The sequence below is a fragment of the Triturus cristatus genome, chromosome 4_1 (genome assembly GCF_964204655.1).
Source record: "Triturus cristatus chromosome 4_1, aTriCri1.1, whole genome shotgun sequence".
NCBI lineage: Eukaryota > Metazoa > Chordata > Amphibia > Caudata > Salamandridae > Triturus > Triturus cristatus.
The window spans coordinates 381,896,266-381,919,008 of NC_140585.1; the positions used below are offsets into that span (position 1 = coordinate 381,896,266).

A 22,743-nucleotide genomic window follows, 5' to 3' on the forward strand; every position below is an offset into this window, starting at 1 on the left:
AGAGGGCAAGGGGGCCTTCAGCATAGAAGGCACACTGCGAGGAAGTACACAAGGCCAGAAAGGTTTGAAGGGTGGGGCCCGGCAACACTGAGAGTGGAACCAAGCACATCAGTCACCTGAGGGAGGAATAAAAATAAAACTTAAGTGAGGCAAGGACTTTGTAAATGTGATGGATGTAACAGCATGATTTACAGCCCAGTTTATAGAAACAGCGTTGCAGTGATGCTAAGCTCAGAGGAAGAATACTCTGCAAATGAAAAGAGAGGCTTCACTAAATAAAAGCAGGAAACCAAGAAAAAAGTCCCCTAAAGAACACATAAACATGACAATGCATACTGATACAGTAGTTAGTCCCCTCTGTGTGAGAGGAATGAAAGAGAAAATGAGGGACAAAGCAGAAAGACTGACCACTAGCAAGCAAGGATTTATAAAACACACTGAAACAAACAAATCAAAAGCAGTGGGGGCTTTAAGCCCACAGGAGAAGTATACTAAACTATACAAGAGGTCCTACGCTTACACTTGACCTAAAAATTAAAATTACATATTGCTTCTTGTTAGAGCGGAAAAGGGTGGCTTTACTCTGGTTGCTTCTCCTGTCCCCCCCCTTTTTTTTCCTGCTTTGTGTCCGGAGGGATGGATGGCAAAGCTGGGGCCAGGCGGTTGTCTGTGAGGTGGAACCATGGTTTGTGGCTTTGGACTTTCACAGCTGTATCTGTGTTGTCCGTCACAGGGAAGGGTCCATTGAACTTGCTGTCTTTCCGCTTGCGAACAAAGTTCCTTAGGTAGATTGAAGTTCCCAATGGTATGGGCGTCTCTTGGTCATCCGCTGGAGGTGCGTTGGTGCGCTTGTCGGCTGCACATGTGACCTGTTTAGAGAAGAACTTTGCTCAAACATATAGACAGTAATTTCAGTTTGTACAATTTCAGGAACATTCTCAGTCTGCAACTTATATCTAGTTAGTGGCACGAAGGTGTCAATTATTCTCCCTGTCAATATCTGATGTGGGGTCAAATGGTGAACTGATCCTGGAGTGTTTCTCAAGGTGAACAGTGCTAGTGGGAGACAGTAGAACCACCTATTTTTCAATGTTACACACAGTTTATTTATTTTGTTCTTTATGAGACCATTGAGGCCCTCTGCAGAGATGTTGCTTTGGGGATGGTAAGCTGATAAAAGTTTGTGCATTATTCCTAACAGGGTGATGAGGTGGAAGAAGATATTATTGATGAAGTGTGTGCCATTATCAGATCTGATCCTCTCGGGAACGCCCCTCCAGGGTATCACCTCATGGATCAGAAAATTAGCAGCAGACTTGGCATCCTAGTGGACACAAGGTTCTGCTTCGATCCACCTTGAGAATGGACAGACTACAACTATGAGGCAGCAATATTGAATGCATCTGTTAATCAGATCGATTTAATCCAATGCAGTTCCTGAAAATGTCCTTGTGGTTGAGGGGTAGTGGAAGCTTTTACCATGAAGTTGGGGTTTGGTGAATACTGCTGGCACACGGTGCACATGTGTATGTACATTGTGATTATCTCATGTAAGTTGGGGACAAACCAATCCTGGCCTATTTGGAGGGACATGTTGTCTTTAGAGGTGTGTGAAGGAAGATGTAGTTGGTTTAAGCCTACCAGTAGCAATGCTTGGGGCATGATTGGTTTCCCTGTGGATATTGGGAACTTCTGCATTCCTTTCATAGTCTCGGGCTCTGTCATCTGTCTGATGGATACTGTTATTTCAGGCGTAACTCGGCAGCCTGAGATCAACAGCAGTTGCCCCAAGTACCGGACTTGTTCCTGACAATACAGTAAATTTGTCTTTGTCCACCTTGTAGCCTCATTGAGCAAGGGTATACACCAGAGACACAGTGTCCTTTCTGCACTGCTCCTCTGTAGCACTGGAGATCAGCAAGTCATCGACATACTGCAATACTGAACTGATATATTGAAAATTGGCAAGGTCATTCTTGATCGCCCACTTGAAGACGCTAGGTGACTCGCAGTACCTTTGAGGTAAATGAGAATTTAGATACTGAGAGCTGCGGTATGAAAATGCTGTCAAATAGTGGCTGTCTGGATGCATTCTTTAAGTCTATGACTGAAAAGTATTTGCCATCTTGAGGTATGTTATTGAGGATGACGTAAGGGTCGGGCACCACTGGGAATTCTGGTACCACTAAATCATTAAGGAGGTGCAGGTCTTGAATCATATGCCACAAATTGCCCTTGGCCTTCTTGATGGGGTAAATTTGGGTTTTGCAGGGGGATACACCTGGGTGTATTACTCGCTGTTCTACCAATGCCTGCATTACGGGCTCAATGCCCTCCTCTGTTTCTTTAGAGAGAGTGAATTGTCTCACTCTTGGTAGTATTGCCTCTTCCTTCAGAGTAATTCTGAAGGGTACTGCCATGCAGACAAGACCTAAATCATGGCGTCCGTTCCTTTGTCCACAAGCTGGGGTGTGACTGTGCAAGGTCATCATCCTTGATAGGACCAGAGGCAGTTCTTGGCTCTGCAGACCTTTTCTCTTGTGTGGTGCATAGGGGTATATTGTCTTGGTAAACAGTCACTGTGCTTTTGGGGTCATCAGCAAACAACTGGTCATCTGACATGTCTCTCGTTTACATGTTGGTATCATGAAAGATGACACATGTCCATTTTGCCTGGGTGTAGTCACTTGCCATCAGTGTCCCATAGGGGGGAGATATCTCTAGAGCCTCTACTTCCAGGATGACATCTTTGCCTGGCACCTAAGGACAGTGACCCTGGTGCCAGGAGAAAAAAATATTTGGCAATTCGACTAGTTTCCCTGTCCATTCTGGTGTTTCTCCTATGATAGAATACACCGTTCTAGTGAAGGCTAAAGTGTCTGTGGGTCTAGCCCTAACCCAGTCACGTCTAGGTATTGTGTGAGTGACCATTGTCATGATACATACAAGAAACACTCCTGCTGTTGAACATATCATTGTTCCATCCTCTTCGAAATGGATGGACATGTTTCAATTTGCTATACGATCACGTCTTAACAGGTTGGCAGGGGCGGCCTGAGATAATAAGAGACTGCCGTCAACATACCTCCCCCCTATTTCCATCTCCACAGTTTTTGTGACTGGAACCCTCATCACAGCCTGGAGAACCCATATGCCATTGATGAATCCGACCTATATGTCCATTGATGAATCTGATAGTGGGAATCTTCTCTCACGGATACAGAACCTGGTGGCTCCAGTGTCGATTAGAAAGCTGTACTCCTTGTCATTTATGACTACAGTCACAGTGGGTTCCTCGTCTGGCTTGTGGGTTACTGATAAAACTTGACACATGATAGTACTCAGAGGACACCTTCAATGGGCATATCCTTTCATGTAATGTTGCTGGAAGGGGTTCCCTCCCCTGACAGTAAACCCTCCTTGTATTTTCCACTGTTGTAAGGTGGGCTGCATTGTCAATTGTCGCCCATACTGTATTTGGGGCATAGGTTGCTGCAGTTGTTGAGGCCGCAACTGTGGTTGATGTTGCATTTGCAATTGGAGCTGAGGGAGATATACCACTTGGGTACCCATGGCAGTTGTGCTATGATGCCATCAGGTGGTGCCACTTGTTGTCTATATGTCGCTCTTGCATGGTTGTTACGTTCATCGCACTTTTTGGACCTAGAGTCCCTAATGAAATCTCCTGGCTTCCTGCAATAGTGGCATGTCTTTCTGCTCTGGAATGTGTTTGCCCTATTTCCCCCCAAAACGTCCTCTACCTCTCCTTCCATTCATGTTATTTCCTGGGCATATGGTTGTGTTTGCATGTGGATGCCTGCAGGAGACACACCCAGATATACTGCGGATAATTGAGTAGCAGCAGAGGCAATTTCTCCGTCCGTTTTCTTGGCCAACTTCTGCTGGACTAATTTGGCTGCTGCTTTTTCTATTTTTTTTTGCTCACTCTTATCCTGCCTCTTTTTACAGAAGTGTATTATGTGTGCTTGCATCTCTGTCCATGGTTTGGCATCTAAGGCCAACAAAACAGTACTGCATTTCCTCCAGTCATATCCCAACTTTCCCCAATTCCCTGCATCCATTTTTCCTTCATTCTGCTAAGGAATTGGGCTGGATCCTTGTTTGGATGCAGTGTCTGTGCCATCCCTTTATCAAAGTCCTGGGAAGCTCTGGTATTGTCAGGGGAAACTGTGGAAAGCTAATATTTGTTTTAAATTTCGTCGTATTGTTTTTATTGTTGCACTCGGAGCTGTGTTCAATGCTCCTCTAAGACCACTTTTGCAGGGCAGGTCACCGGTTTCAGCTCCTCGCTGACACACCCCCTCACGTGACTCGTAGACGGCAATATTAGATGCCGATGACGCGTACGCGCAGCGGACGCGCGCAGCGGGCGCGCCGCGGGCGCGCCGAAGGCTCGCCTAAGGCGAGCCTGTCTGCGCCCGTCCGCGCCAGCTCCGGGCCCAGGGCCATTCCCCCTGGCCTTGCAGACCTGGCCTCCCAGAACACCAGGTTACATTATTCCCATTCCCAGCTGATGGATCTTAATTCAGGGACCCCTAGTGATCGGTGCCTATGTCTGCCCCCGGCTACTTGTCTAAAATCCGTACCTGCCACATGTCCAGGCTGCAAATTTGCTCCCCCCCGTCCCTCCCTTGTAAAGTATATTACTGGCCCAGGACCCATTCGCCATATCCGAGCAGCTCTCATTAATGCCCGTTCTCTCCCGAGCCACTGTTGGGAAATAAGGGAATTTATTACAACTCAGGAGCTTGATATCTTGTTTATAACTGAATCTTGGGGAGATGCCTCCTCGGGCCCGGATTTCTGTTCAGCCACTCCAGAGGGGTTCTGTGTGGTGAGACAGGACAGAACTACGGGGAGAGGAGGTGGCTTAGCCATAATTCATAAAGTTAATCTAAGAGTCAAAACTGTCCCTTTAAGCCGACCAGATTGTGAAGCGTTTTTTTTCGCTATTTCACTCAACCACAATCAGGCCTTCAAAGGGATTTTGTAATATCGCCCCCCCGGCTCTCACGCACGCTTTCTTCTGGCCTTGGAAGAATTTGTAGAACTCACTATAAGCCATCCGGATTTCACCATTCTAGGTGACTTCAATTTCCACTTAGAGGACCTTGAGGATAAAGATACTTCCCAACTAACAGCTGATCTACACGTGGCCGGCTTATCACAACTAGTGGATGTTCCCACACATCAAGCAGGACACACGCTAGATGGGCTGTTCACCAACAACCTCAAGCTTTCCCTATCTTCAGTAAGTCCTGTGGTATGGTCGGACCATTTCGCTGTAATTTTCACCATCCAGGCGAATAATCGCAACCTCTCCAAATCCATGCCCCGCATTTCCATCAGCTCTAGAGCCTGGAAAAACGTGGACTACGTACTTCTTTCCCAGACCCCAGTAGACTCCTGTTATGAGGCTTCCCCTAATCCCAGCGTAACGTCCAGTAGATACCAGGAATGGATTTCTGACGCGGTGAACCTTGTGGTCCCAGCTAAATCTTTTAGTTCAAATAGGATATTACCATCTGCTCCATTGTTCACAGACGATCTTCGCTTACAGCGTCAATACTGCAGGATTTTGGAAAGGCGGTGGCGAAAACACTATAATCCTGTAGATAGGCAGACCTATAAAGATGCTCTGGCACTATACAAAAAATCCATTGTAAAATGTAAAAGTACTTTCTTTCTGGCCCAAATTGAATCAGCTCAAAACTCAGCCAAAAAGCTGTTTCAGGTAGTTGACACTCTGTCTAACCCTCCTATAGGCCCTCCGACGGAACCTTCTCAAGATCTATGAAATGCGTTGGCCAGCTTCTTTTCTACTAAGGTCTCTAGGATCTATTCATCATTTTCCCTTCCTATACGTTATGCCGCCGCTGACTCCCTCTCTCACACGCCCAAGTTCACCAACTTTCTTCCGATCTCATATGAACACATCAGTAGGTTGGTCATTTCCATCAAGTCCGGCTCCCCTGTTGACCCATGTCCCCCTGCGATATTGAATACTCTCGCTGAGGTTATAGTTCCTCCCTTAACGGATCTTTGTAACTCCATTTTCCATTCAGGCATCTATCCGGAAGTCTGGAAAAAGGCAGTAATCAAACCTTTACTGAAAAAACCTTCTTTAGATCCTACTGACTCAGCTAGCTATAGGCCTATTGCTTGCCTTCCCTTCCCGGCCAAAATATTTGAGTCAGTTATGAACCTGCAATTATCGGAGTTCATTGACCATCACAATCTATTAGATGATACTCAGTTTGGGTTCAGGAAATATCATGGTACAGAAACGGCCTTGGTAAAGGCTTCCGATGAGATTAGGTACATCATGGATCAGGGGGGTGCCGCGATTCTGGTGCTTCTTGATCTATCCGCCGCCTTCGACACGGTCGACCATTCCATCTTGGTCGACCGTGTCGCATCTATGGGGGTAACTCATCGTGCAAAAGAGCTCATTGCTTCGTTTCTGGCCAATCGAACTCAAACGGTGAAACTGGGTAATTTTTATTCACTCACTTTCACTCTTCCTTGCGGGGTCCCTCAGGGATACTCGCTAAGCCCCACACTATTCAATATATATGTGGCGGATCTGGCGAGGGTTATAAAAGCTCATAGGCTGCGGCCAACCACCTATGCTGATGACACCCAACTGGTGCTGGCTGTTCAAAAAGATGGCCCCGTAGTCGCCGCTAAATTCCAAGAAGGGATGATGGCCATTAGCTCATGGATGGCGGATAACAGTTTAAAATTGAACTCGGATAAGACCGAGGTCCTGACTTTTGGTAGGCCTTCTCCTGAGTGGTCTTCGACCTGGTGGCCCAGCGACATGGGCCCCCCTCCCACTCCAGTAACCAAGGTCAGGAATCTCGGTATTATGTTCGATAATAAACTGACTTTTAAGCATCACGTCAATGCTGTGGCGACATCCTCCTTCTATATGCTGAGAAAAATCAAGAAGTTGCTGCCATATCTTCCCTCAACTGCAGGAAAAACCTTAGTTACCACCCTTGTTTTTTCAAAAATGGACTATGGCAATGGCCTCTTCCTCAATGCTCAGGAGCAGGTGCTAGCCAAGCTGCAATCAGTACAAAACGCGGCAGCCAGATTACTGCTGGGCGTTCCATTTCGTCATCCTACTTCTGCAGCTATACACCATCTGCATTGGCTGAGAGTAAAGAGTCGGATAAAGTTCAAGGCTTTATGTATCGCCTATAAAGCCATTCATGATTCAGGACCTAAGTTCCTGAAGGACGCTTTCCGAATCTATGTTCCCAACAGAACTTTACGGTCAGCCTCTACGCACTTGCTCCCGGTGCCACGCACCAGAACTTCTACATGGGGAGACAGACGCTTTTTGGTAGCAACCCCCAGGCTGTGGAATTCCCTCCCATTGGCTATAAAAACTGCCCCCACCCTCATGATGTTCCGCAAGCTCCTGAAGACCTGGTTATTCAATCAGTAAATGCCCCAGATGTCTTTTTTCATTGTTAAGTCCAATATGCGCCGAGACACCCTTGGGTATTCGTGCGCAATAAAAATCTCATAAACATAAACATAAGGGACCCCATGTCTGCCCTGTCTGCATACATTTTTATCAGTTGTTTCCAAACAATTCTTCTGTAGGTATTTAAGGACGATCCGTCACATCTAGGGTCAGTCAGTGTCACATCCTGTTCTCCTGCCTTCTTGAATGGTGTTGATGGAGCAGGTAGTGCAAAATTTTGTATAGCTCCTCTATTCTTGCATGAAAATACTAATTATATAATCTATTAATTATAATATTATTAAACGAGTATTGCATGTATACTAATCAACATTATTAAAACTTAAACTATACATGGGATTTGCTATTTGCATGGCTAAATAACTCTTATAACTAAAATCTGTACGCATATTAACAATAGTATATGTGGTAATAGAATACTGCATGATATATGTTGCTTTGTGATGTTGCACCCTCGAGGAGGATCGAAAAAGGTGAATATAATTGCTTTAAATGTTGCTATATGCTAGATAAATACAAGCACATAGAGGGATTAGCAAGGGGTTAACATTAGAATCTCCATTTCTATGAATTAATTATTCTTTTGTGTTTGTTTTGCTTAAGTTGGCATCTGGGCCTAAATCCAATATGGCCGCTGTCACCTCACGCAGAAGTGGCCACTGTCTCATGAGGCGCGGAGTGAGCTGCGCATGTGCAAGAAATCTCCTAAACCTCATAGCGACCTTTGTTCATCATGTACCCGGTCAAGGATATGAAACGGGACGTTCGCCAAAACAGGGGAACAATCAACCTTACAGTAAACCGGAACAAGCCGACACTTTGCTGACCAATGACCTCACCCCTCGAACTGTACTAAGAATCTGGGAATAAAAATCGGACGATCTGAACCAGCCAATCACGACTGTTCTAAAGCTTAAAATTGTATCTTCTTTGACTTGATTTTATTATAAAAAAGGGTAGTAGAATAGGGAACTCTCTCACATTTTTTTCATTCATTCATCATTTTCCACTTTCGTTCATTGCGACGCCTTTCCTGATGATCCAGATACTGCCCAACCGCTCGATGACTCCAAACTTTTTCTAAATCCACGGGCTATGATAGATGCTTGCACGATATCTGGTCCTTTGACAAATTGGGACTGTAACGTGCTGAGCAGAGGACTTTGAGCTTTGGCCTGCTTTTCAGACAATTTACGACAAAATTTGGTTATGCAGAGTCAATTAATTAGAGGACTTCAAATAGCCAGATTAGGTAAATATGATGTTCTGCGATTTATTTGAATTGGTTTCAAAATTCTAAACTTTGACGAGACAAATGCAAATATTAATCATTATGAAAATTTAGATAAACAAATATTGATTAACAAGAAATATGAGTTTGTGGTTTCATTAAGGGAAATAAGGATTCTGAGTCTTAAAATGTGTTTTAGCTGGTTCTAAATCATCATCAACCAATCCAACTAAATTGGTCTGTTGACCAAGTGGGTGGAGTGCCTTGATGTTTGGGACTAGGGATCTATAGGCAAAGGATGTTAATGTATATTTTGTAAAATAATTTTTCCCTCCCTATAGGTTATAAGGTATTTCCCCCCACATGTCCAGCGCTTGAATTACTCATCCCTCCTGTGTGCAGACTTGTGAGAGAGACGTATGAGTGTTGGTGGTATGGGCCCCACCAATGAATGTGTGTGTGAATGAGCTAGCGTGACGTCGGGTCTGCGACGCAGGGAGGATATCGGTAAATGTTATTCCCCATTTCCAGATTTGCGCTGGAGAAGTTTGTCTGTTTCATCTCCTGTGAGGGAACTTAATAGACTCTTAAATTCACCTAGTGCAAGAGTTCTCCCTGCAGTATGCTTGTCAAGAGCTGCTATCCACTTCCGAATCCTTCGACGAGCGGTGCCATTTATTTTTTAAGGTCCTCTTTGTCCATATGGAGCCATTGTACATAAAGTCATACTCCCCCTCCATTATATACTAGTGGCATTTGGGACAGGAGTGTGTTAACTAAGCCTTCAGGATGCCGTGAAATATATTTTCTGGTGTACTTTTGTCATACGCACAGACTCTTCTGCATTTTGGGATAATGCCAGCCTGGATTCCACTGAAAAATGCACATCCCTGTATTTGCCATGTCTCTGGGTTTCGAAGGAACCTTCTTGTGGCCATGGCGTCATTTGTGGGCCAACCTATAAGTTGTCAGTGAAAAGGACAGCATTGTACCAACTATTTTCTTCCTCAGCCACTATCTCATTGTGAGTTATTTTCTGTCTGGCAGTCTGGGGCGCAGTGGGTACCGACCCAATGTGTCCCTTTTGTAATGTCACACATCCTCCCAATGTCAAACATCCCTGTGTAGGGCTGACCGTGGTACCCGTCAAACTGTAAATTATCTACCTCAGTTCTCTTGTTTCTTTTTTGCTCAGGTGGAGTTTGTTATTCTCAAATTGTCATCATTTTCACCTCCTTCTAACTTTGAAAGGTGACCCCTCTATTGTTCTATTAACCTTGTGTCCTTTCAAGGCGCATCCTTGCACTAGTTAGGATACCATCTGTTCATTTCGTCCTATTGTGTAGTTCAATTTTCCTTCTGTGGAGGTTAGTCTCCAAATCTGAGGCATGGTCCTGCAGCCCGCCCCCATATTATACTAGTGCCTCTTTTTCTCCCCATTGCTCGATGTTGGCACTGGTCTGTCACTCTGACCCCCTACCCATTCTCCTGTCTGTTTCTGACCCTGTTACTGTCTTAACATTCCAGAGACACCAGCTACTATTTGTCATTTGCCCTCCCTGTCCCTTAATTTCTTATTACTGTCATTGTCATTACTGTCTTTCTCCTTCTGTTTAGGGGACTTATCGTCCATGAGAAAGGTGAATCGTGCGTTCACCTGCCCCAATTTAGTTCCAGAACTGTCCTGTAGGTCTCTAGGGGGGGGGGGGGGGGGGTCATTCAGACTGAGTGTAAAGTAAAGACTCTGCCAGAGACCCAGTAGGTGTGGTGACTACCACGTTGTGGAAACCTACTACCGGGCGTGTTCTTCATCCTATTGTATACATCCCTTTTATTTTTTTTATAATCAACTTTATTGGTTTTTAAACAGGGAAAACCAGCAATAATCAGGTGTAGGATGGTACAGCAATTGTAGAAAGTCATCACGTTACTCATACAGACAAGGCACCTGGAGTACATAGTTACGAAGGGAAACCAACATAAGACCTTGCACTTGGCACACAGTCCCTCAAAGGAGATATTACCAGTCTAGTAATCCCAACCATTTGCCCCATACTTTGCGATACTTCGCTGGGCACCCTTTAGCCGCATACATAGGTTTCTCCTGTGAGGCACACCAGTCAACCCCTCTACGCCATTTCACTATAGTAGGTGAATAAGCATTTAGCAGCAATATCCCTCTTGGCCACCATCAGGGCTGTGATTAGAAATAATTTATTGGATCTGGGCCCGTCCAACCCGTCTGTGATTCCCAGGAGCATGGTTAGCAGTCTGTGCGGGACCTCCCAGCCCAGAATCTCTGTAAGTTCGCTCTCTATTGAGTTCCAGTAGCGTGTGATGACAGGGCAGGTCCATACCATGTGGAAGAAATCTGCTTGTTCTTGGTTGCAGTGTGTGCATGATGCATTTGGTCTTAACCCTGCACTGTCAAGGAGTTTTGTTGTTAGGTATGGGGTATGTAAATAATACAGGTGAACCAGACAGAGCCTAGCGGAAGTGATAACCGTCTTGGGTGCCATCAGTGCATCTCTGCAGTCCACTTCCTCCTGAGGTCCAGTCCAATCCTCCCATTGGTCCCCATGTTGTGCAACGTGTTGGAAGTATTGTTTGTGAGGGTTCGGTAAATATGGGAGATCCCTCCCTTCCCCAAGTTACCTGTCATGCTTTGCGCCTCGGGTGGGCTATATTCTGGTAGCGTGGTGCCATTGGATATGTTGATGTGGAGTGCGTGGAGCAGCTGCAGGTATCTATAAAACTGAGTGGATTGTCGGGAATATCAGGTTTGTAGGTCTTGAAAAGTGCGCATTTGATCAGCGCCCCATATGTCACCAAGTTGCGAGATGCCAATAAGATCCCAGGCTTTAAATCTGTTTAAGCTGCTGACTTCCCAGAGCCAGGACCCCTGCCAGAGTGGTGTGTATTACATCCCTTGTATTTTAAGGGCCTGTAGTTCTCTCCCTAGTGTCCGGGTGTAGGGGTGCTGTGGGAGTAAGTGTTACATAGTCACCATTAATCCGCTCATCTTTCTTTTCACAGAAGACCTACCGTAGGGCTGTGGTGGTCTAAATGTTTACCAATTTAGACCCTGTGTACTTGCTTTGCAAGAAAGTATCCATGTAGTCTAATGTTGTGTCATCAAATGTGCCATCTTGGGGTCAGGCATGTGCATGTTTTAATGTTGCCTTATGCCATTGCTTGCAGTGTTTTTCTGTCCTAGCCTTATCTCTGGGTAACATCTTCCCCATGTATTTTAAAGGGGACTCCATGTCTCTTTAGTGGACCTGGTCTTCGATTCAGTCTGATATTTAGTCCTGACTTGTTTTTAATGTAAATACTCAATCTCCCTAGTTCTATTGTTTATATAATACTTTGTTGCACTTTGTTTTCTTTACACTGTAAGTGGACCCTTATTTACTTCACAAGATATTCCTGGACTTCACAGAAATTGTTGTTAGGCCATGAAGATGAATCTCAGACATTGTTATCCCTAATCTCTGCAGAACTTCATCCATACTTATGTCTTGGGAGTTGCATTTATGGGTGGCTTAAGTGGATTGTTGCCCGATGCAATGGACACTATAATTCTATCATGAATGTATATGACTATTTTTGGTGTTTGTGGGCTACTCAGCAACTCATATCCTAAAATCCCACAATTTTGAATGTTCGTGAAAAGTGTGTCAACTAGATTGTCTAATATTATGGGGGAGTTAGTTAGTATTTCAGGGATGGAACAACATAACCGTTGTCCGTGGTCCCACTGAAATATTAATATGACTTAACTATCATCTGTTACTGGCCACAAGGTGGCATCAATGTCATATATGTAGAGTTAAAAATGACCATCTATGTAAAAGAAAGTTCACTTTATACTTGTCCTGCCCTGTTTATCAGGCAGGACCTTTCCCTGGCTTCCAAGATGTTTTAGTTCTTACTTCATATATACCACAAATGTTAATGTCTTGTTGTGCCTCTTCTCTATCTAAATCGGTTAGTATGGAGGTCACTGGGGCATTTGGCTAATTGTTTACTGTCTGTCCTTGATGATTATGATAGATTGTATTTAGGTCACTTCCCACAATGTTCATAGAGGGTATATGTCAGTTCTTTTGAGGGCCTGTTAGATGGTACCTCACCATTTGTTGGACAACCGTGACAGGTTTTGTAGCCTTTACAATGAACTCTTTTATTCCAACTGTACAAAAGTCCCACTCAAAATCACCTTTAAGACAGTTCTATATATCCCTGTCTATTAATAATTCTTCCTCTGTCTGTGCACCCTTAAGATAGCTAGCTACATCCAAATCTATACTGTTTGATAATTCTTCTAGACTCCAATCTCGAGGTGTTGCAGATATAGTACCATCATGGCGATAATAGTTGGTATTGTCACTATTTTTTATGGTGTTCATGAGGTCACTACAATACTACAACCTTCTGATAGCAATGCCAATGTCCTTTTAGGATGTTATGGTGGTGCCAACACTCAGTTTTAGAAATGTTTCTAATCAGTACTTTAGAGGGCTCATCTAATTGTCTGACAGATCTACTTCTGTCACGTTGTTGTATGTTGTCCGTAAACCCTTAAGGTGATATGCTGTGAATACCTGGGCGTTCATAAATTTCTGCCTTTCGGGGGTTATTAGGTGGTATTGGTATTGCTGGTCTACTAGGGTTGATACCGGTCGAGAGGGCAAAAGCCTGACCGTTCTAAAAATGAAAAATGAATTCAGGGATCTGTTGTGATTGATCACTCGCGGGCTGCGGAGACATTTGCCTATCTTATTCAATAACTCAAACTTATACACTACATAAAATAAAACTACACCTTGACATTACTCTATGGCCACATTTCTATTTTAATATAGATATTCATCAGTTCTAAAGTAGATACTAAGGCAATAATCATTGGTCACTTCCCTCCGGATTCACAGGGGGTACATCGCTTCCGCGCTCTATGTTTACAGAGAGGCGGCTTCCAGACTTATGATCTGGGTAGTAGGCTGACTCAAGTGTTCTGCTCTTACTCAGAGTGAAGTCTACTGACACTGGTTTTCCAACCGTCCCTTTGCCACAACGTTAGAATGTACGCTGGTAGCCCAGCCTCAAATCACCTACTCTATTTTAACCAATTTCGACTGTTTAGGCGAGCTCCCTGTATCTTACCCCCGGGATCCTAAATATTGTGGCATACAATTCATACACAATCTTGCATGTGAATACCAAAATAATCCATACTACAATGCCAAATGCTGACTCTTTAAATTAAAAGGAACGGAGTCCGCACTGTCCTCACCTTAATGGTGTCAAACTTTTATTCCTACCCCCGCTGGGAATGAACAGAACTTTAATAAAATGGGTGTCTGCTTACCTTCTTTCAAGATGTGCAATTCACTCAGTGGGGGTTGGCGGTATTCCGGATGGTGGCAACGATGAGGCCAAGTGGAACTCCAAGCCACGGAGCTCACTAATATGTGGGAGGGAGATCTGCTAAATAAAAACCAAGACACAATTGGCAAACTAATATGGGTTTACTCAAGATCAGCTGGGGAGATCAGTCGCATCCCTGGAGGTTGAAACCTGATGTCCGAAGTACTGCAGTCAAGCAGTAATATTTATGCGCTGTAACCACTAACTGGCAGGCTCAAAAATTCAATAAGTTTCAAAACTAAGGTAAGCAGAAATCCCCCATGTGGGTTTCTGTTCTCTGAATTCAAGCAAAGAAAAAGTATGTTTGCCTGACCGCACAGCGCATGGTTATATCTTGCTAAATGCTAATTGGGGCAAGCTATCTGATCTTTACATGTGATTTCTTTTGCCAAGCTATCTGACTTTTAGGTGTGGATATGTGGTTTCTGCAGAAGCGTGCACATGTGCGTCAGTATGTTCTAAGGCAGGATGAGACACAGAGTGTCTTATCCAGTGTATGTGTTCATGTAGGGGTGTGAAAAAAAATCCATAGCGCTTAGAGGGGAAGTGAGCTTTTACGTGATTGGTGCATCTTGGCTTGTTTCCCTAGCAGATGAAGATTGTGGTGACCTCTTTTTTGACCTATTTGTTATGATGGCTCATCTGCACTAACACCAAAAGTTCTGTCATGTTTCCTGAAACTGAAGGGAAATGTGACCTAATTTCATGCAACTGCTCAGCTGAACTTAACCACAAGATGTTCTGTCGAGTTTCCTGAATCTAAAATGTGATGTGATCTATTTCTGCTATACTCACTGCTTTTCACCACGTATTGGTTTCCATGTACGGGCCTGTCACTGATTACATAGATTTAAAACTATGTTTAAGCTTAAAGATATGCATGGGGGTCTGGGGTCTTAGATCTGTGTGGGTCTCTACACGATGCATCCCTTTCTTCCCTCTATCAGCAACAGTAGGAACAGGGCCCGGGTCTTGGGGAAAAGCTAGAAAGTGAGGAAAGAAAATATGGTCAAAAGCACATAGAAATAGAAGATCAATTCTGAAAAATGAATAAGGATGGAAAGACAGAGAGGAAGGACTACAGAAAGTCCTGTAACTTTGCTGGCATTGTGTTACGTGTATAATGTGTGGATATGCAGGCTATGCTGCTAGAACTGAAGCTGCCGCCCTCAGGCACTTGCCACTGTGTACCCAAGTGACTGTGTGTTTGCTAAGATGCTGTCCAGACTTGTGCCTGATTGGACCAAGCCGCCACTGCTGCACTAAAGTGCCATGAAGTGACACATCTGCCTTCCTTGGACCTGTGACCAGAAGCGGACCACATCACAGTTTCAACCCAGGGAGGGCCAGGCCACTAAATTGATGACTCGCCCAGTCCAGGAGGAAGGAGGTCTTGCTATGACCTGCAGGCACATCCATCGATTACGCCGTCTGCCTAGAAGAGTGCTGCCAACTCAAGATAGTTGCATGCCTACCACTGCCTCTGTACACTGCTGCACAGCCTGTCTCTGCTCCGATGCACCTGTGACTGGCACGTCTCTTCTTCCCTACCCGGCCCCACACAGCAGGACTAGGACTAAAGATTTTTCTGCCAGAGGGAGACCTATCGCAGACCTGAACTGTGGGTGATATAGACATTCAAAGACCGTGTGCCTGCTGGTGCCTACCAGATCAAAGGTAGGGAGTGGTGAACCTGTGCTAAACCCTAGACGAAGGGAGGTCGAAGGGAGCAGAAGGGCATCCTCCCCTGGAGGCTGCAGTTCTACACAAGAGACTCTGAGTACCTGATACTTTGTAGTGTGTAGTATTGAGTTTTACTGTATATTAAAGTATTTATCTTTTACAAAGATAGGCATTGGGCTGGATAATCACATTGTCGCAGCTGAACAATTACATTGTTGCACTGTTGAGTGTCTGTTGAGTGCTGAGTCTAAGATCTCCACACACTAACCTTTTTTTCTTTTTTTTTTTTGGTAAACTGTTTTAATTGGTGGATATAACAAACAACACAGCAATGCATTTAAGCCGCAACATACATTTATGTACACAATCTGTATAAGTCAATTTCTTTACATTGATAACAGCTTGACTCTTAGTCTGGTAGCTCTCTTATGGCAGTAAATGGGTCATGCAATCCAACTTCACAACGTCGCAGCTCAACTGCTGGAGACAAACATATATACCCCCTATATGTATTCCATGCTGCCCACTTACGATCCCATTTTTTGGGACACCCTCTGTGTTTGAAGACATCTTTTTCAGAAATCATGGCTCTGTCCATGTAAGCAGCCCAATGGCATCACCCCCACACTAACCTTCTTGAGAACTGTGTGACAGTTTACCATAGCTATCACTGAGAGTCAAGTGCTTAAGGGGTTGCCCAGTTTGCCGAGCTATAGTAGGATGGACCTTGGGAAATCAGAGGTTAACGGCCCCAGATCTCACAGTTGTGGTCCAGTATCCCCTGTTTGCCCATTGGCTCCCTGAATAGGGTCTTACATGCCCTACTCCCAAGAGTTTGACTATTAGCCCCCAAAAATGGTAGTTTCCTCCCATCCTCTGGTCACCATGTCACAGTAACTGTCTGTCCTTTTTGTGTTGTTCAGGCTGGCTGTGCTTGCAGTCCATTGTTGGAGGATTCACCATTCAAGGTGGCATGTCCCACATAGCATGACGTGCCAGGAGCATAGGCAGCACCTTTACCACCATTGGAGACACTGTGGATCTTCAGCAAGGGCCTGAGTTCTTAGTTACTTCCACAAGACATCACTTGCTGCAGTGACACTAAGTCACCAGGATCTCACCATCACCGTGAATGGCACAGGTCACAGCAGCCATAATAGCTCGTCACCTCCTTTTCTGTCCTGTACTAAATAGCATCCTCCTCATGCAGAGGCACCTCAAATGCCCTCCACAGCAGTTGTCAATCTTATTCCTTCAAGGCAGGTTTAAATGCAGCTTCTCCTGGTCGATTGTCAAACTTCACCGGGTTTTGATTCTAAAGCTGTCAATGGGTGTTGTTGGCGGATTCCCCAACCCTGATGTATAAATGGGTTTCTCAGTTACTACTGGTGTGGGATCCTGGATGCTGGTAGAAAAATCTTGGAACAATGCCTATATTCTTCTGCCCCATCTTCACATAACTTTGCAAACAGAAGTTATGTATTCCAACAGTTGGCTCTGAGGCTGGTTCTTGGCAGTTCTGCCCTTTGGATTATTCCACTCAGACTAGTCCAGCCAAAGTCTTTGTCACGATGTATGAACAGAATGGTGGGGCCCTGCTAAGAATCTCCTGTCAGGAGAAATTGAAAAGGCAAGGGAGGAAGCCCCATATAACTATCTGTTAACCATTAGGGGTAACCCTTCCACTGAATAAAGGACCACGAAAGGGCATGGGGAAATTCCCTAGCACCAAAGGGCCCTCTGGCTCCTTTCCTTTACACTCCTCTGCTTGACCCATTACAAAGAATCCCTGGAATGTTCTGGATGAGAACCCTGCAATTCAGATCTGCTGTCTAAACTCTTCCCTCAACCCTCTGTCCTAGGTACCAGTATAATGTTGTACATACAAAATTAATTCCACTGTTACCATGGCCATCTGTGTCTTAAACACACACCATACACATTTTATGTACACATTCACTAAACAATACACACTTGTGGCCCCACATGTTCAAAGGACCTGCTTGTATGGTAATGGTAGACCAATTTAAAAACATGGGAGAGGCTGGCACGCCACTTTACCTCGTAGGCCACAGGAAAAAAGGCCTGTCATGCAACTGGAATCATAGATCTGCCATCACTAAAAGTCCTCTACAGCCTGGTGAGCTGACAGCATTCGCACTCATTCAAAGCAGAGTGCACATAGTGTGACTCTGTGACCACACAGCCCTGTTCTGGGTCTCGGTGCCTATCACAAAACTGCACATGGATGATCGGAATTGTTCTGAGGCAGGGGTAAAAACAGCTAAGGCCTGCTACGGTGAATACGAGGCAGGGGTGCATGATGTACAGAGCAATGCAGGATACCTTTCTCCAATCATCACAACTGACTGAGTGCACTTTGTGTGCCAGACATTATAACCCTTTGGTCACCATTGACTCTTCATGCTGTTGTTATGGTTTAACTTTCTAATAAAAACAAAAGTGTACATTTGGCACAGTGCTGCTTCTCCATGAAAGAAATGTATATGTTGCAAGTTGAGATAGACTGTATTGAACTAACAAAAAAGCACAACTATGGAGTAATATATTAGCTTTCAAGAACGCCCTTTCTCCAACATCTCATTTGACAAAGGAACCTGTGCGATACTGACAGCCAGCCTTTATACTCTAGGACATAAGCCATGCCCCTTCAACCTCTGTAGAGCAACCACATAGCCTCAGCATTTCAAGAACCTTCACCTCAGCAGTTCCAAGGGTTGCATCATCACTGTCACTAAAACAGGTTTTTTTGAAGGGGTGATGACGGCATGCTTAAGGTTCTGCAGTTGCTCAATGTGCGGTGGGAATCAGTGGGGCCCCTCCCTATATTTTGCAAAGAGTGCTGATATTGTACCACTGTTCATATTCGCTTTGCTGGATCATTAAAAAGTATCACAACCAAAGATATGCATAATAACACCATGTAATTAAAACTTGTACAATCATTCTCATGTATGACCCAAGTTTTAAGTGAAGTTCATGAAATATTAATAGGCTGTCTGGTTTTAGGTTTAAACCTGTAATAACTGATAAAACCCCACCAACAGGGAAGTAGCCCTCACCAGTGTAAATATAGAAACACTGAAAAACACCTGCACAACCACAACATAAATGTCATTCAAAGAAAGGAAAAGGAGAGTGAAAGATTGTTTTCTTCCTGAAGGGCCCAATAAAATGAAACTTTGTTATACAAGGTAGCAGCAAGAAAGACTGGGCTAACATTATTCTGCTTGAGTTTTGTTGTTTAGGTATATCACTAAAATATTGTTTCTTTTTCCTTTTGAAATTATTTTATAAACTGTATAGAATTAGGAAATATCAAAATCATATTTGATATTTTGGCTGAGTTTGATTCTTTGACTGATAGGTAAAATGGTTAGTTTCATAAGAATCTTTCCCAATATGTGTTATCACATTTACCCACAGAGAATGGGTAAAAACCCTTGATACATCAACCCCCAGTTTCTAGTGAGTCAGTATAGTCAGATAGTAGGTGAATTGCCAACACCTCAGGCTTTAAACATTCAATGCAAGGTATAGTGACAAGTAAATGTGACAAGAGTGCTATCACCAAGCATAGGGGATAGTGGTGAAAACATGACACCAGACTTTTGGAAAATATGGAATGCAGTGTCACCTGAAATGCTGCTGCAAAAAGGTTCTTTCCAAGTGCAACAAAGAATGGAGTGATATTGTTTGTATTTGCAGTGATTCAGCTACATATATGAAAAAGTTGTTTGATGACCTGTCAAAACTGATACCTGAGCTGAAGGGCTTCCTTGTAAGAGATCCTTGCCACTTGTTAGATGGTATGCTGAAAGCATCCTTACAATCTTCAGGGTAATGAAGAATGCTTTTGACTTTTTAGTCCATCATGATGCACTGTTTTGTTATGGGCGGGAACTAAAACGCAAATATTTCTCATTTTGTGTGGCATCAAAGAAAGAGTCATCCCAACTGTGTCACTCGACACTTAGCTGATGGTTCTCAGTCCAAGGGAAGAGGCTGTGAATGCTATATTATCCATGTGGCAACCATTTACAGACTTTTTGATGAGTAATGATGCCAGCAAAAGGCAAGAAATGTGATGTTCCATGTTAGAGTGCTTGCCACTTGGTAAGCAAAGCAACGTTGAAGAGAAATTCAGGAGCTTTTATTTTACAATGTATGAGAAATGGCTTGCAATGATGCATAGAAATGTCCCTTCACCAACCATGGAATTTGAAGTCAATGAAAACTCACTGTGGTACTCTGTACAAGTTCTAGATCCCTTCCGTAAAGGGAATCTTCTCCGTAATTTCAAACGTGCTGCTTCATTTTTGACCGCTTCAATAACTCTGAGGGCATAAGCGCCTAGTTTAACGCAAATGTTGCAGAACTTTCCCAGAGAATCTCAGTCTTCAAGTGCACCAGTAGTGGCATGGAAAACTATGTCAGTGGCCAGAGTTAGCAAATTGTTTACTGGCTGTTTTGGCATTGCCTGTCTCAAGTGCCAATGTTGAGAGGGCCTTTTCACAGAAAAAAGTTTACATGAGAAGGAAAGAGCAAGCGCACATGAACAAAGTCTCACTGAAGAAGTATTGTATGGTGAACTACAATAAGTTTGAGTTGCATAAATGTATTTGGACCTTCTATACACTGTACATACACTGTCTATATACCATGTACTATCAGTGCAGAAAGCAAGTAATAATAAAAGCAAACTGTTCCATAAACACCGGAAAAACACTGTTTCTGTTGTTTTTAACGGCGTGAAAATGTGTAACCACTGATAACCACTGTTTTTTAAGGTATTGAAATCACTTGACAACACTGAAAAAAAACCACCAGAATTTACAAAAAATAGAAACTGAAAACAGGAAAGCCTAAATATGAAACATGAAAGAAAGGAATAAAAAACCTGATGGAGGTAGACATTTACATAATGCAAAAATGGGTTTGCGGGTATGCCCTGGGACTGTCCTCAGCAAGAGACAGGTACTATACAAGGTTTATGGAGGGAAGGTTTATGTAACATATTTACTGCTGTATTTACATATTTATACTATTCCTGTGCTTGGAGAGCAGCAAGATGATGGGGCACAAAATGTAGCAATATCTTGCTTATATATTGGATTCCTTCCTCTTTTGTTCTGTTTAGAAGTACTATAAATAACTTGTTATTATCATGTTACCTAGTTGCATCACATGAGTTCACATCATCCAACTGCACAGGAAGTGACATCACTGGTTTCCCTCCAAACCTGAGTAAATTAAATGGTAGACAGAGTGGGTGTGCCAAAGGCATGCCAAAGTCAAACCTGTTTGTGCTTGCCCCTGCCAAAACCCAGCACCAGAACCCCTTGTCTTACTCCCACTTTCACCCATCACTACTACACGGTGACCCTCCATGCCTTGAACCCTGGTAGCATCTCCCAGCGCTGCTGCCATGCCTCGCCGCCCAACACTGAAGGTGCTTGCTCCTACGCCACCTGCCATATACCATGCACCCTCCGCACCTATGCCTGTTGCACTTGACACACCCAAAACACTAAGCACACTTGACCAGACACACATGATCGCCCCCACTACACCGCATCCCTTGCTAGCATTTATTAACACTCTCTCCCTGATGAAACACGCCACCAAAATGTGGGATCTCCTACACAACAGCTCACCTGTCCTGCTCTTCCTGACCGAAACCTGGCTGCCTATCTCATCAGTTCACATCATTGCAACAGATACAAGACCTCAAGACAGGACAGGACATACAGACCTGGAGACAGATTTTCTATCATCTTCAAAGAATCCATCCAATGCTCCACCTCCTTTGAAAGCACCGCCAGCAACATGGAACACTTTACTTTCAAACTTCTCACCACTGCCAATAATTCCCTTGGCTGCACCCTTGTCTATTCCCCCACCACCCCAGACCACGCAACAACTTCAGCAGCACCATCGTGGATTTCGTCGCTCCACTGATCCTTGACTGCAGCATCTTCATCCTCCTCGGTGACCTCAGCTATCACATCTAGGACTCACCGATCCCAACACAACCAACCCCCTTGAGGACCAGTCCTACCTCGGAGTCTCCCAGCAAGTGGAATGCCCCACACAATATGCCGGACACCTACTGGACCCCATCTTCACCAGCCTAAGCAACATCACAGTAGGCAAGCCCACACCGATCACCTGGTCGACCATACCCTCGTCAACTTCAGCACACTCATCCCACACCACCAAAGAAACACCACCACCAGATTTTCATGATGGGACTGGAACAAGATCTCAAAAGCATTCTGGTCATCCATCATTCTACACAACTGGCCTAGACACAATACCTCCATAAGCCCATCTACAACTTTGACGCCTGAATCATCGCCTGCACAGACACCCAGGCTCCTTTCAAAGATAACAAAGCAGCGAGAACCAAACTGCATGAAGCTTGTATATGGAAGAGTTCTACTTCACCAAATTCCACAGGAAGTAACTTCAATGCAGACAGAGAAAAAGCTAGGATGACACTGACAAGAGCACCTACAAATATGCCCTCAGATGCCACCATCAGGAAATCAAAGCCATCAAATGCTCCACGCTCACTGACAACATTGAAATCAGCAGTCAAGAAGGTTTTGTCATAGAGAAAGATTTCCCCTCTCCGTCAGCAAGCCACATCAGCATAACATAACATAACGTGTATTTGTAAAGAGCGCGTTCGCCCTGGGGTATCTTGGCGCTGAATAATAGATGTTTATTGTTACCCAACTCAATCGTACTCATTTTACCGACTTCAGATGGATGAAAGGCTGAGTGGACCCACTGAGATTTGAACCTGTGACCATGAGGTCGTACCCAGGCCACAGCAGTGGATGCATTA

The 22,743-nt window shown here is 44.2% G+C and overlaps 1 long non-coding RNA gene across 1 annotated transcript in view; it reads right to left on the reverse strand.

The window, feature by feature from the left end:
• Positions 1-399: 399 nt before the first annotated feature.
• LOC146854984 (uncharacterized) overlaps positions 400-22,743 on the reverse strand; it is a 101,555-nt gene continuing 79,211 nt past the window's right edge. The window contains exons 2-3 of the long non-coding RNA XR_014981264.1: positions 14,125-14,240; positions 400-869 (exon numbers count right to left, since the gene is read on the reverse strand). This is a non-coding gene — a long non-coding RNA (uncharacterized LOC146854984). The remainder of the gene's footprint in view (positions 870-14,124; positions 14,241-22,743) is intronic.